The sequence below is a fragment of the Semicossyphus pulcher genome, unplaced genomic scaffold, assembly GCF_022749685.1.
Source record: "Semicossyphus pulcher isolate SPU_LCO1_2020_fin unplaced genomic scaffold, fSemPul1.0.p SCAF_6, whole genome shotgun sequence".
In the NCBI taxonomy this organism is placed as follows: Eukaryota; Metazoa; Chordata; class Actinopteri; order Labriformes; family Labridae; genus Semicossyphus; species Semicossyphus pulcher.
In genome coordinates this window covers 1,997,233-2,008,339 of record NW_027211737.1, presented here as the reverse complement: position 1 = coordinate 2,008,339, position 11,107 = coordinate 1,997,233, and the positions used below count along the sequence as shown (strand labels likewise).

At 40.2% G+C, this 11,107-nt stretch overlaps 1 protein-coding gene across 2 annotated transcripts in view; it reads left to right on the top strand.

Moving 5' to 3' along the window:
- The first annotated feature begins 8,366 nt into the window (after positions 1–8,366).
- Positions 8,367–11,107, top strand: part of loxl2b (lysyl oxidase-like 2b) — a 68,778-nt gene continuing 66,037 nt past the window's right edge. The window contains exon 1 of one of the 2 annotated variants that reach the window (XM_069682604.1): positions 8,367–8,430. The gene's annotated coding sequence lies outside the window, so the exon portion shown is untranslated. The remainder of the gene's footprint in view (positions 8,431–11,107) is intronic. The other variant, XM_069682603.1, reaches the window with a different exon arrangement.

Below are 11,107 nucleotides of genomic sequence, written 5' to 3'. Positions count from 1 at the left end.
AGTGTGGGAAGAGAAGATTGCTGTTGTCATAGCTATGACATAGTGTAGGGGTTAAGCTAACAGCCTAGAAGCTGGTGGAGGGGAGTTCAAGCCCTGATGGAGACATCCCTTCTGTAAAAAATATAAATAAATAAATAAATAAATTATGAACATTGCTACTACACATTTAATTAAATAAAATTGTAGTGTGTGCCAAAGTGACAGGATATTAATTAATTCAGAGCCAAGCCCTGACCCCATGACAGGTATAAGCCCCACTCATATGACTGGTATGAGCCGCGGCGCAAAAAAACAAGCCCTGTCCGTGTGACAGGTACAGCCCCCACCAAACAAGGCCCACCCATGTGATCGGTGCCCTGACATAAGCCCCGCCCCTTTGGGGAAACTTGTCACTTACAATCAATGGCGTAATGGTGAAAGGTGTGCACTCAGTGTAACGTAAACAAACATCAGCAAAGCAGCAGGTAGTCTATAGAAGACAACATAGTCCTCTCAAGGGCTTTTGTCAGTTTAATGTTGCTTCCTACTGTATCCACCCAAATAACAAATTAAGTCGGCTGTGTGGTTGCCTTTTGGGTACACTGAGAAGGACTTCTATGTACTACGGTGAGCGTATTGCGTCATTTCCTGTTTTCTCGCTGCTAATGTGTTGTCCTGTGCTGTTTGTAGCTGTTGCTAGAGCTCGAGCTAATTCGATTAATCTGCTGTAATAGTCATCACTGCGGTTATCTAGCCGCTGTATATTTAAACACTAGTTTTCATCAAGCACTCTCATTGTTACTCGTTGTTATTCATATCAATGAAGCCATTGCAGCCTGCATTCTCACCACTAAATGTCACTAAATCTTACACACTGGCTCTTTAAGGACATAAAGATCTGGATGACTAGCAACTCCCTGCTACTTAATTCAGACAAAACTGAAGTGAAATTGTGCTCGGGCCCAAACACCTCAGAGATATAGCTGCCCTAGATGGCATCAGCCTGGCATCCAGCACTACTGTTAGAAATCTGGGATTTCTAAGATTTCCGACTACTCAGTAAACTGGAACAAATCCTCCATTCTCCCATTGTACAACACCAGATGGGATGTGGCAGCCCATTCATCACCTATCCCTCTATGCACGGGTTAAATCACATAGGCATCAACATGTCCTCCAGGCTGTCAGAGCTGATTGGACTCAATTTCAGTCCACTGCTGAAAACGACAGATGATGACCTCCATCACTTGATGAACCTACCACTATCCATTCTGGGCAGAATAGCAACCATGACAATAAAATGACAATACTTCCTAAAATAAATAATCTCTTTTCAATGATTTCAACCCCACCCCCTCTGACCTGGTTCAAATCTCTTGACTCAACCATCACTAAATTCTACTGGAAAAATAAAACACCAAGAATCAAACTGACTACTCTGCAAAAATGCAAAGCACAAGGAGAGCATGCATTTGCCATACTAACACCCTGCTCTCATTCCCCCACTTGGTCCAGGAGTACAGCATCGGGAGCAACCAATTTCTGGAATATCTACAACTCAAATCATCCGTTCAATCAAAGATTAGTATTAGAGCCACCAATCTATACCTTCCCCCTGCAACTGCAGAATTAATTAATATCCGATCCCCCCAAAAACTCCTCTCCAAAATATATAAGATAATATTACAGTCCGACAAAACATATCTTTACCATGAATAAAATGGGAACAAGACCTCTCTATTACACCCGATGCCGACTCCTGGACCACTCCTGGACTCCATTCGGCTCACTGGAAAAACCTACTCACAAACTACATTTCCTGGAAAATGTATCACCCCCTCTTAAAGGCCCTGGAAACTCGGCTTGAAATAGCAAAAATGCATATATGATATCAGAGCTGAGTGTGTCATGAAGCATCCACAAAAATCTGAGTGAAAATAAATGTTCAGAACCACAAGAAAACCTTGTTGAAAAACAGCTCATTAAGCTCTTCAGACCATTTCTCAGGACTGTGTAGGCGTGGCAGATCCCATGGTGATTGACACCTGCCAGGGGTCCGTCTGTCCGCGTTCTCATGGCAACTGTCAACACAACAATGCGCATGGGAAAGCAGTGTTTCCTCTAGGACTTTCAGCAGGAGGGTAGAGGGTTTGTTGTACCACCCAGGTATGTGCGCATGTGCACATCATATCAAAACTATTGCTGTTAGGTGATTAAAAAAAGGAATCTAATTAGTTACATGCTTTGTAATCAATTGATTTCAATTAATCTCATATATCAATGATTTCTGTGAGAAGCACATCACATGTAGACTGACCCTCTTTCTAGATGGTTATTTCTTACTTAGAAACATTAATTGTTCTCTCTTCTTCACCTCATTAAGTTTTAATTCACAAACTACTTTAATCTGATGACTTTGCTTCAGTCTCCCAACACACCTGTACCTCTGCTCCCTGCACCCCCCCACTCCCTTCTGTCTGTCTCTCTGTCTGCTGTGTTGTGTAAGAAGTAAACTGGTCCCGCTGTTGTTTATTTGGTTGACAAGACTTTGTGAGTCCACTGTTTCAGTGCTCTTCCTCAAATCATCATCTCAAATGGTAGATGTGCACCGGGGACAGCACACACAGATCGTCAGACTCACAGAGGAAGATTGATCGCGAGCCGAGAAGTGTTATTGCACCTGTGAGGGCGGGACAACTGCGGTTGATTGGTTCAAGGAAATTAATGACGTGATAAATATCATACATAACCACGCCCAATTTAACCCCAGCGTCAGGCAAGTTAACAAAGAAAGAATGGCAATAACTCGAGTTTGGATTAAAACTAATTTCTAAAACTTTTAAGATGCTTTCTAGTATGTACATAAGACCCTAAATTACACAGTTAGAAGGATTTTGTGGATTTGGGTTTACAGGGGCTTTAATAACACAACAGAACCTCTCGCCTCCGTGCTGGGTGGGGTCAGAGGCTGGGAAACCTAAAATACTACATCAAATATTTAAAACAATACTGTGACGTGGGGTGCTCTGCAGTGGACAGGCTCCCTCCTCAAGGGTCTGGGGGCCGTCCATTACATCACCCAGTGGAACGTGTAAGGCGGGCAGGCTCCCTCTTGCAGGGGAGGGGGCTACCCAGAGCACCACCTACTAAATCTGCTGATGAAGAATTAAGCCAAAAAAATACAAAAATTATAAAAGAAAATAAATAATTAAAAAAATTAATAACATAATAAATAAAATCATTTTTGGGTTTCCTGGCCTCTGATCCATGCCTCGCCCTGGGCCGTGGGGCCTTGTGCTTGTGTCTGTCGGTCTCGCCCCGTGGGAGGCAACCCCTTGTGTGTGGGGTGCGGGCTCATCAACCCTGGGTGACCCCCCCCCCCCCACCCCCTTCCACATCATATTACACTTATCTCTTTCTTTCCCTCTTTTTATTTTTCTATTTATTTTTATTTTATTTATTTATTTATTTATTTTTTCTCTTTCGCAAGCTGTTTATTAGGATTACTTGATTATCCTCTTTATTTGTTTATTTCTCTTTGCCCACTGCATTTGTATGTTTACTATAACAAAACATATTAAAATGCTATCAAATATTATTATGATAATCATTATTACTATCACTATAATTATATGATTACAATTGTTATATTACGATCATCATTATTATTATCCTTACTACCATCATTATTAATACTATCAATATCATTATTAATACTATTATTGTTGTTGTTATTATTATTATTATTCAATATTCTTATGTTTACCCTTTTCAACCTGGCTTTGATTCCCAATGTTTTAGAATGACACAGCAATGTATTGTCTTTATGTTCTTGTCTAATTGTATCAGTGTCTTGTCTTGTAGTTGGTGTTAATGTCACACATGTCTTGCGTTGTTTTTGTATACTGTTTGTTATTGCACAATAAAAAAAAGAAATCTGGGAGGTCTGTTTGATCAGGATATGTCCTTCATCTCCCACATAAAACAAATATCATCTCAAAGACAGCCTTCTTTCACCTTCGCAACATAGCTAAAGTCAGACACATCTTGTCTCAAAACGATGCAGAAAAACTAGTCCATGCATCGATAGGTTAGATTACTGTAATTCGTTACTATTTGGCTGCCCTAAGAAGTCTGTAAAACTTTTCAGCTGGTACAAAATGCTGCAGCATGTCATATGATTTCTGTGAGAAGCACATCACATGTAGACTTCCACACTCTAATTGTACTCTTTCCTTCACTGTATTAAGTTTTAATTCACAATGTACTTTAATCTGATCACTTTGCTTTCCTTCAGTCCCCCAACACACCTGTACCTCTGCTCTCTGCACAGCTGCTGGCCCCACCCACTCTTTCTGTCTGCTTTGTGGGCTGCCTTCATCAGCAGTCTGTTTAATTAAGTTACAAAAGTTAAATATTTTCTCTCGCAATTCAAAACAGCATGAGGGACGTCATTATTGGGGCGGCTGTGGCTCAGTGGTAGAGTCGGTGATCTTTCAATCGGAAGGTCGGAGGAACGATCCCCAGCTCCCTCAGGCTACATGTCGAAGTGTTCTTGAATAATAATAATAATCATAATTTAAATAATATTACATTTAAATAATAATACAATAATTGTATATAAAACAAATAAATAAACTACATAAATAAATAAACTGCTGTGCGTATCATCCCTCAATGTCTTTCGTTTGAATCATGCTTGCTGTTTGACTAACTCTACAAAAAATGTTTACATTGTTGTCTTAAACGAGAGCTGTCGCTCAGATCTGCGGTTCTGGTTCATGCTATTTGATGAATGGGATGTAATTCCTTACTACTCTAATGACCTGCTTCAGATTCACTGTAGTTTTTACTGATGTAGCCTTTCTGTTGGTTTTTGGGGGTTTTACAATAATAAGTGGTTTGCAGATGAAAGGCCTTCTGAGAATAGGTTTTGTTCAAATTCCACAGTGCTCTATGAGCCCTACCAAATGTTGTTGCTTAGCTGCTTTGGGGCACCAGATGGACGAGGAAACAAATTCTGTTGTTCTATAACAACTCTGCAGAGATAATCATTAAATTAACTTGGTCCTCTGTTCTGTTTTAAATAACATCTTGCAAACTGCTTTCATCCTGAGCCTTGAAACTGTGTAGCTAAAGCTTTCTGAATTTTCCTTTGAATCCTGCCATCTTCAAATGCAAAGTACCAAGCTTGTAGAAGGTATTTAGTTTCACATACAGCCTTAAAGGTTCATCCTCTACGCGTGTTAAACTTCTTACACTATCACTGGTGCATCAGTTATTTCAAGGTTAAGGCAGGATTGTTTTACTCTATACATTAGTATTAGTAATATTAGTTGGAGGCACTTCTTTGGTATGGCACTTCTTGGAATGGCATTCTATGGGTTTCTCAGGTGTGGTGAATATACGAACAGATCGTTCTTTCAATCTTCAGCATGACCTCACCTTTCTCGATTTGAACCAGAAGAGCACTTAGATACTTCTGACACACCTAAGTTTGAAAGAACTTGACAAGACACTCAAATAATCATTGCTAATACTAACGCCTCTTTCTGACCTATTCTTCCATGATGAAATTCCCATGTCACCGCTCCCTGACCCATGGGTTGGCTACGCCCTTCTTCATTGATGGTTGCAAACAAACGACGAGATCCTGGTTCCCCCGAAAGCTGTACGATCTATACCTGAGCTGTGGCCTGCCCCAAGAAGGAGATCTTGGCTGCCCAAAGTTCCCACAATCCTTTGCTTGACTAATATCTGTAACAGCTTTGCTGCATATTTCAATCATTGCATATCAGTCTATACTGAATACAACAATGTCAATTAATGAATTCTGTATTGTATAATTTAGAGGAAACTTATGATCAACAAGGAGGCAGTTTGAAAGAGACTTATTTACTTTATTCCAGCCATAGTGCAATTTGTCTCATACATCAACATTATAGTACAGTACACATTGCCTGCATAATGTAGGGGGAGCAGCTACATGCATAATCTGGTATTGCACGTAACCAATAACCAAGTACCGAAATCACAAGACATGTTTACTCCCTCTCACTTGTGCTCTCTCTGTTGCTGTCTACAGATGGATCCGTTTCCTTAGAAAGACACCACAGTGTACAATTAGCCATCCATCAACTACTGCATGTAAAAATACATCTACACTGATAAAGCTAGTCACCACTTATTTCATATATTTTATATACATAATATAGTATTCATGCCCACATTATCAAAACCATGTATGACTGAGTAGCCTACTTAATACCTCATAGTATATCAGTGTAACCTCAATGCAATACAAAACAATTATATACATTTACTCTTATAATCATGTTCTTACAAGCCTATAGGGCTCACCTGGGACCCTGCCTCTCCTCCTCTGCCTGTATTACCAGGCAGGATTGCTTCTTACACCTGATGAAATAACCATTGTTATACATCATCAGGCAAACATTTGTCCCAAGATAGAATCTCACTACTATATCACAAAGTCATTATTCGACATCACCTGCGACCCTGTCTCTCCTCGAGCTTCATCTTCTCTGTCTGACCTAACTACATGGTCCAGCAGCAGTGCTGTTTCTTGCTATATGCGGATTATGCGGATGCATAGGGCCCCTGTAACCAGTAGGGGGCCCCCTAAGCTGCAATTCAGCCTCAATAAATAAGGGGAGAATTAAATTACCTGTCTTCACTTGTAACCAGCCAAACCCCTCGTGTATAGTGAAGCGCAGATGCTTAAAATTAAATGTAGAATATAAACAAAACTAAGCTGTAATGATAAGAAAGCTGTGGCTAGTGTTGTGGGGTAATCAACTTAAAATCGTCACGAGGCTGTCACTCGATGAGTGACTGCTGACAGATGATGGGACAGACAGCTGCACGTCAGGTCAGTGAGGATGATTGAGTCCGGCGCGCAGTTACGCCAGGCTGCTGTTCAGTGAAGGTGTTCCCATTATTAGCGGAACCTCGTCCCGGTGCTGTTTAACGCTGTGGCCACATGAACGGATCGTTCGTGGTGTAGGGTGAGCATGTTTGGTTTCCAAAAGTTACGCTGATTAAACATCTGGTATAATTTCCCGTATTCTTCATAATAGAATAAATATTGCAGAACAAGAAGTTATTGCAATGTCAGTGTTTTCCCAATATGGTGCATCCCAACTACCAGGGCAGGAATATGTCACATCTCCTATGTGAGGCCAGTCCTCCATCTGCTAAATTCAGATATCTTGATGCCATTAGAGGACAAAACACTCGTGAGTGAGGATATTAAGAAGAAAGTCTTAGATTACTTCCCCAAATATTCTTTATGGCTCAGATTCAGGTTGCTCTGTTCACTCACAGCTCCAAACAGGGCAGGTTACTCCTCCCAGAACACATGAAGGCCCGTATCTCATTTTAATTCCTTCTTTGCACAAAGAACATCTTCAAAAATCTTTGTTCCTGCTAAGATCTGTTCCCTTACATTGACAATAGAGTAAAAAGAGCTAAACTGCTCAGGTCAATTTTTTGAGGAGTTTTTCACGAATCTGCTTCCATCTCAAAGTGTACTAGATTGGTGCATCTCCTCGGATCATAGGGTTTATCCCCCATCTTAGTTTGACAAAGTAGGGGCCCCCAAACAGCATCTTGCATAGGGCGCACACAAAGTTAGAAACGGCCATGTCTGGTAGCTTCTGTGACACGACAAAATAACACATAGATGCATGCCATATAAACAGTGAGACAACATGTGCCTATTCAAAGCTCTCATTTGAAACAAACATTATTGTTGACTCTACACAATATCAATTGAGAAAATATTTTATTTAAGTGCATTTTTACTTGTTGTGAAGTAGCTCCTAATGTCAATCTTTTTTTTCTTTTTTTTTAGATGCCATCCTTTTCGTTTCGTGCACATAAAGTTGGTGTCAGCCTCCCTTAGCCTACATATGCACACCCATACATCTTGCTAACGGAGGTTTGGCACTTTTTAAGCAGATGTAGTTACAGCCAATCACACGTTAGCAAAAAACGCCAAAAGCCAATCCTATTAGCGGGGGGAGGCGGGACAAGTAGGGCGTAAGCTCTGTTAACAGTTTGTGTACTAAATACATTGAATAAACGGACACTGACGGACAGCAGCGGTTGATCAGAATTATTGCTAGGGACAATTCAGAAGTCGGACTTTTCAACCGCAGTAAAAGTTGCTGTGTTCAAGTCGGATCAGCTATTTCCACGTCCCGTGCCATCTCCTGTGAGGTCATCCCAAAGGTGGGCGTCAGTGGGCGAGGCCACCGCAGCTCTGATATTTGCTAGAGAGGGAGTGAAAGTTTAGAGAGAAGGAGGTGAAAAAGCAACTGATTGAGGGCTCAAGTCTGTACACACTGGGCTGCCTTGTGCCTGTTGCTGCAGCCTGCAGGAGCAACCCGGTCTCAGGAGGGACAGTCCTCAACAGCGAAAAGTAAAGTAAGTACAGCTAGAGCCTGATATATATGAGAGTCACCCAAGTTTAGTTACAACTAAAACCTTGGTTATCACTTACAATGACGTTACTGCATGTTTTATTGTGTTGGACCTTAATTGGAAACAAAGAGTTAAGAATTTTCCTCTGAAATCTGCTTTTGGACCAGTGCCTGTTTTAAATAGCCTACTCGTGGCTGCTCATAAAATATTATTCAAACATAAACACGTATAACATCGCGCATTATACTATTGAAGTACAACTACAGACGCGCGTTATACAACACTTTCCTAAATTCATTTTCTTTCTGGTAAACTCTATGATGGCAATTGTTTTTTAAAAAGTTTGTCAAAGAATGTATGAAATAGAGAAAATATCAAACTCCAAACCTTTTCTTAAATTGTACTTTTATTGTGAAGCTCTCCAGAGTGCTTCAGAAGAGAACGCGAAGAGCAAAGTGACATTTTGACCATTCGGTCCTGGCATAGATCCCCTGCAGCAGAAGAGTTGTCTCGTGTCTGACTTAAAGTAATACATTTATACCTTCCTTACAACATGATGACGCTGACATAAAGAGTTTTTACAGTGAGGTTACTTTGTAGCATTCGTTTGAAAATAAACTTTGTGTTGGTAGAGAAACATCTGCCTGTGTTTCTGAAGCAAAATGCAGCAAAGGTTTCAGATTTCAAGGTTTTTGGTTCAGAACAGTTGTTGACATTTAGTTTTGTACAGTAGAGTTAACATCCTGGATATGTCGCTTTGTTTGACTAGATGTTGCTAAGTGGCTGCAGCTTGATCCAATCCACTTTATGAAGAGCAACTCCTGAGAATTAATGAAATAGATCATTGTTGTTTAAGCTTTAAATCCTGTGTCCTGGTTAAGAAACAAAGTTTAGTTTGATATGTTTCGGCTTAGTTGAACCTTAGTTTTTATGTGTATGCTGACAGTTGTTTTCATATGAAAACATTGCTGTTTGGACTGACACATTGTAAGCAGAGCCAGAGGCTGAGGGCTTCATTCCATCTGTTCATTCTGTAATGTGTTGTTTCTGGCTTGTGTAACCACTGCCACGTTACAACGAGGAAAGAAGAAACCCGGCAGTAGAAGCATCGTCAGTTTCCTGCCAGATGTTTTACACAAAAGCATAACATTGAGCTTTTAACATAAAGGGTTCTCGGAAACACAGCACTTAATGAGTCAGTGTGTGTCTAATTGCGTACATATTCTTCTTTTACTTTTTCTCAGACCATAAACTCATGGTTATGTCAATCTTTGACTAGGAGTGTGTGATTAAGTTATTCTTTCTCTTCAGCGGAACAGTACATTGGTCAAAGCAGTGCAGCAGCCATATATTAGCTCTTTTTCCTGTGTGAGTTTGGCATTACAACACCCTGCAGGTGTTCCAGCTGGACGACTGCTTTCTTAGACTTTGCGAACATAACGTAAAGAAAACTTTTTGATGATGATCTCTTGACAAAAAAACCCCACATTCATCTATGTTAAGCAACTTATATTATCACAATTATGATTGAATCAATAGCCAGTTTAGATTTTTTTTCCATTTGCTTTTTTTTTTTAGATCTATGAGTGTGTTCTTGTAGACACTCAAAGGTCTGTTCAAATGTGTAAAGGAAGGAAGTTATACCTTTAACAAGCACAGCATTCAATTTCTTGAAATCCATATTTGGACAGTGCCTTTAATTAATAGAGAAAGGAAAATAACGCAATTCTATATACACATCACTTTTGTAACACTGTGTGTTGTTTAGGCTGTGCAGGAACATACAGTTGGTCCATCTAGATCAGTGGTTCTCAAACTTTTTCTGTCATGTCCCCCTTTGGAGAAAGAAACATTTCCAGGCCCCCCCGCCCGAACAAAATTGTCACAAGTGGGTCAAGTTTAACTTTTATTGAAAGAAAGTCAAGATCCTGACCATTCTTTTCACTTTCCTCTGAGTCATTTGCTGTGCAAAAAAAATATTTCAATTGCTCCATCAGACTTTTTCAAATAGAAATATAATAAAATGTGCAATAACTTTGTCAGAACAATAACAATAAAGTTCAATCTGTGCTAAGAAAAACAACAAACAGATTTTTGCTGCAGCAGGTCTCTCTTCATCTCCGACCATAGTCGCTGTAAATCCAAGAGCAAGATAAGCGTCGTCATATTTTCTTGACTTTACTTGGATTTTGGCGGTTGGTTGGCGTTAACGTCGGCCAATGTCGTCTTGTCAGCTGTTTTTGTTTTTGCCCCTGTAATATATTTGTCCATTGAAATCTGTCATGGAAATCACCAGGGCAACGCGTTTGTGTACTGTGCCACCCGAAAATTAGTCTGGGTGGTCTGACGTCAAATAGTTCCGCCTGCTACATTTTCCAAATGAAAAAAAACCACACAGGAGTGGTGGCGCACCCCACGGTTTGAGAATCACTGATCTAGATCATTATTATAAAAAATGGCAGCCTGCTGAGGCTGCAAATGGTGTTGATGAGGGTGGAGAAAGGCAGCCAAAACAGTTAGTCTGAAAGAAAGAATAAATTGAAAGACACTAATGCACTCAGGGGACCTGCAGATTAGACAGATTAAAAACAAAATGTTGGAATCAAAATAGCAGATATCCTAATTTATGGCCCCTAGTGTGAATCATGTGTCAAGTACACATAATTCTATCGCCCAGAAT